General features: G+C 39.8%; 1 pseudogene; it reads left to right on the top strand.

Moving 5' to 3' along the window:
• The first annotated feature begins 1,356 nt into the window (after positions 1 to 1,356).
• LOC122792114 lies at positions 1,357 to 5,066 on the top strand (annotated as a pseudogene).
• Positions 5,067 to 5,126: the final 60 nt, after the last annotated feature.

The following is a 5,126-nucleotide window of genomic DNA, read 5'->3' as shown; positions in this document are numbered from 1 at the left end:
GTAGTCAAGCACTAAAAGGGAAATTAGCTAAGCTTAAAATGTCCTCCAAGTGAACCTATGCTGTGGTAGTAAATAGTTTTAAAACACTGCCCTTTTTAGATCACTAAGTGCCCCTTTCACCCCCCCCCCCCCAGTCTTCAACAGTTTCCGGCGCCTCTGAAACACACACATACACATACACACACATACACACACACACACACACACACACACACACACACACACATACACACACACACACACACACACACACACACACACACACACACACACACACACAAAAACACAACACACAAGCACATACATATAAACAAACACACACATTTTATTCATTATGTTTCTTTTGATTTTACATTAGCTAAACAGTAAAACCAGTGCTTAGTGAGCGTAAAATAATGGCTTAGTCGATCTCACACACTTTCATGCAAGCATTCACACATACACAGTTATAATCACACACACACTTTTGTAATTTTCTGGGGGGTTTTTCCTAATTTTACACTTGCTAAACAGCAAACATGCTGCTTAGTGAACATAAAATAATGGCATCCATTAGCTTCCATATAGTGCGACCTCCACGGCGGCAATATGCTGCTGTGAAGCATCACACTCATTTTCCAGCAGGCATTACCTGTACATTAACACCCTGCTGGAGAATGTTTCACTCAGGGGTTTAATGTACAGTTTCCCATTCTCTAACTATGTATGCTAACGTCAAGATAGCACAGTCAGGAAAAGAACATATCCCGCTGCAGAGGGCCTATTGATCTCCACACAGCTAGCGACCATCTGCATATGTTGACCGAAGCGTGGGTTAACAATACACGAAACAGTCGCCTGACAGGCGCGATCCTGATGGTACGGCTGTGAGTTTCAGAACTTTAAGCATGGAAGTGTGAACAGAAGAGAAAACAAGAGTTACTTAACCTCACTGTAACACTGTTTTAGTGGTTTTCCACTATGGAGTGCATAGTGCTCTGCTGTTACACATGTGCTATCTTCTACTTTAAGGATAGGAAACAAGTTTTGTGACACTGTTTCTGCTTTATGTTTTATGTTCCGTAATCAGAATATTCAGAGCACTGCTGCTGTGATCAAAAATATTTAAATGAGTTCTAGAACTTGCAGATGATGGTAGAGTGGTAGTAGACAAAATATCTTGCATTCTAGATTTTATGACATCACAAGGCATGATATTTTATGACATCACAAGGCAAGCAGCTGTATAGATGTTTGATTTCCATCTCGGCAGATACAATTCAGTATTGCGATAGAAGTGTTCATTGAAACATTTGCATTTTGAAACCAGCTAAAAGTTACTTGCATAATTGTTGTGAGATCACAGTGTCATCTATCATGGAGAAAGCTTTGGATAGTGACGGAAAGGGAAACTGTGTGCTTTGCTGTCAAGAAATGGAGCTGTTTGCCCTGGGTAAATGTGATCACCCAGTTTGTTACCGTTGTTCAACTAAGATGCGTGTCTTGTGTGACCAGATCTGCTTGTGCAGTGTGTCGGGAGGAACTGGACAAGGTAATTTTTACAAAGCAGTATTCTTCATTTTCAACAATTAAAATAAACCAGCTTCACTGTGACAAACAGTACAATATTTTCTTTGCTGATGCCATTGCCCAATCAGAGTTCAGGCGACTTCTAAAACATGAATGTTTTGAATGCCCTGAGACAAGATCATTTTATACAGTTGAAGAACTAGAACATCACATGAGGAAGCAACATGAACTTTTTTGTTGCAAGCTATGTCTTAAACATCTTAAGATCTTTACTTACTTAACATAAATGGTATACCTCGAAAGGACCTTACCATGCATGTCGATTACATGGAGATTCAGATAATACTTCACATCGGGGGCACCCATTATGCAAATTCTGTGATGAATGTTACTTAGACAATGATGAACTTCTGAAACACTTGAGAAAGGATCATTATTTCTGCCATTTCTGTGATTCTGAAGGCACACAAGATTATTACAGTGACTATGAGCAACTTAAAGAACACTTTCATGATCAACATTTTCTTTGTGAAGAAGGGGATTGTTCCTTAGAGCACTTTACTCATGCCTTCAGAACAGAAATAGATTTCAGAGCACACAAGGCAGCTTGCCACAGCACAAACAGAGCAGAGGCTCTGGCAGAACCCAACACCTTGACCTTCACCTTCTAACTATGCCCTAGAAATCAGGAGAAGGGATGAAGGTGTCATTTAGAGGAGAGGACCATGATGAAGCTGATAAAAGGTATAGCCAGCTTGAGCATGGAAGACCAGGGCGAGGAGGTACACCAAGGGAGGTCAAGAGCAGGAAGGGAGGAAGATGGCACTTCCACAATGCAAGGGAAGAGGAAGAAATGAGGGATGCTGCAGCTTGGTGAGGCCATCACTTGCAGGTAGGAGACAGAGACAAGGTAATAGGTGTGAAAATAAAGATACTGGCAACACCTGGAGACAAAGGGAAGGGAATCAGTGTGATGATAATGAAAACTCTCACTTCAGAAGACAAAGAAAGAGAACAACAGACAGAAGACAAAGATTGCTTAAATCCAAGCACCCAAGGAAACAAAAGAAAAGTGATTCAATCTGGAAGAAAAAGTCTGTGGCAGTGCAAGAGATGCAAAGGAGATGGGAACAGAATTGGTGATCTGAGGGACAAGGATAACACAGAGATGAGGAAGTGTTTGATGATTATTCACATAACAAATACAGCTATAAAAAAGTAAGGGAACCAAGGGACAGTGCAGAAATATATAATGTGAAAGGTGTGCTGAAGGCATCCAAAGTGATATAGGTACCAAAGAGACCACAAAAACAGCTAAGCTAATAACTGTAGCAAATAAAGATGATTCCCAGTTCTCAGACGGGAACTGCAGTGACAGCTCACAGGTATGTGTCATATAAACCAGTAACTGCAGAGTTAAGGAAAGATTTTCCTTGCTTATCCTCAATATTTCAGTCCCTGTCAATTACATGGATAACTACCATATACAGCCATTACAAAGAAGAAGTCTACCTTTCAGAGGAGATTTTTCAACACTTGGGCCTAAAATCCAAACAACACCAATCCACCAGTGATATTCATGTGCCTCTGCATGGAGTAATAGTGCAAATAAAACATAGATGAAATCCTCTCATACATTCTAACCTTGATTAGGTCCAAAATTAAAAAGGCTTCTCAGTGAAGAGTAATAAAGGAGGCGTTAAGAACAAAAGGTCAGTCCTTTCTGATGAAGAAGATATTGGAAGCAGATTGACTGCTCAGGAATTCAGAAATGTCCCAACTTTGACGATGTTCATGTCTCATACCCATCCATCCCAATGACTATTGGGAATGTTGACAAAGAAAATAAATTATGTACTGGGAAGCAAACTACACCACTCCAGCCTCCATCCATTGCACAGACTGTTGGGAAGGTTGACAAGGAAAATAAATTAGGTACTGCACCAGTCCATCCTTCATCCATTGCACAGACTGTTGGGAAGGCTGGAAAGACAAAGAAAGTATGTGCTGAGAAACAAACTGCACCAGTTCAACCTCTTGACAACCACTCAAATGCTAATACCATCAAAAAACAGAATGCACACGAGGTAGAATCAGCACCTGGAAACTTCTCATTAAATCTTGTTTCACCTCCCATTAAGAATAGCTTAATCAATGGATATTCAGACAAAATGAATAAGACTAATGACTGCTTCAGAATGCCACCAGGATTTAAAAACACAGAAGTAACAGCCCCATCTCCTCTACTGGAAGAAGAATTTCCAGCACTTGGAAGTCCTGCTGTAACAAGAAAGCCTTCTACAGGTTTTACCAGTGCTGTGCCTTTGATATCCCGGAAACCAAGTATCCCTGCACCATCACTGCCAAGGCTATCAGTACATTCTATTAAACTTCCTCCTGGTTTCACCAATGCTCTGTCAACTAGAGACCTTCCTCAAAGATCTGGCTGATCCCTCCCTAAACAAACTGTGTGCCCTGGCTGCGTCTACACTGTGCCTGAGAACTTCCAGGAGAGGAATATTAAACTTATTCAGACTATAAAGGATTACTTGCAGACTGACAAGTCAAAGGTCAAAGAATTCAAGACTTATTCTGTGAGGTTTAGGCAGGGGCAGATTTCTGCCACTGAATACTATAGAAACTGTAGAGATCTCCTTGGAGAAAACTTCCAGAAACTGTTTAATGAGCTTTTAGTACTTTTGCCAGATATTGCAAAGCAACAACTACTACTTTCTGTTCACAGAGATTTCCAAACCACAGAAAAACAAAAATCTAAGAAGTCAAAAAAGAAAAGGAAGAATGTTTGTCAAACAGATTCAAACTATGAACTTGATTGTCAGATATGTGTCATCTGCAAGCAGGTGCTAACAAGAAAAGATTTTATTAGCCATAAAGTACTACACTGTGTAGATGATTAATTCTCTTCATTGCAGTCAGTCAGCCGAATCATCCAGCAGTGTACTCCATATTCACCAGTAAGTGGTGAATTACATACACAGTTCTAGTGAGTTAATAAAATAATTAACCTCGATTAATTATTTCAGCTCACCCAGAACATTTAAAACCTATTCCAAAGCTACTTACGTTCTACAAAGTGTTAAACAGTCTGGCAAAATTCCAAGCCGACCCTACCCAAGCCCTGGGAACACAGCTACTATGCAGAATTGTTATCAGAAACTGTGTACAGTCATTTAAATAGCTGCATAGAGACAGCTGTACCTACCTGAAATAAACATGACAAACTCCAAAACAAGCCACTCTGGTAGAATCCCAGTATAAACAGGTTGTATAACAAATAAAAAAAAAAAAAACAAGCAAAAAAAAATCATATCCAAAAACACCCTCATCAATCTGAACAAGCAACCCAGGGGACTAATCAAGTCCACCAAAGCCAAATTTGAGATAACTATAGCCTCCCAAGCTAGTTATATTTGCAATCTTAAAGGCAACACCCTGCAATGTGTCAATCTAATGGTGAATGGAATATTTATTTTTTATTTTATTTTACATTTGTTGACCAGCTAGTCTAGCTGGATACGTAATCCTTTTTCGAAGTAGAAGCCGAGGGAGATAAGCTCCAAAACATGGTCCTAAATAGTACAAGTTCAAAAAAACAG

The sequence above is a fragment of the Protopterus annectens genome, unplaced genomic scaffold (genome assembly GCF_019279795.1).
Source record: "Protopterus annectens isolate FY-2018-M unplaced genomic scaffold, PAN1.0 ctg70219_obj.part0, whole genome shotgun sequence".
Taxonomy (NCBI): domain Eukaryota; kingdom Metazoa; phylum Chordata; order Ceratodontiformes; family Protopteridae; genus Protopterus; species Protopterus annectens.
Note: the sequence above shows the minus strand (reverse complement) of the source record. Positions and strands in the feature narration are given on the sequence as shown.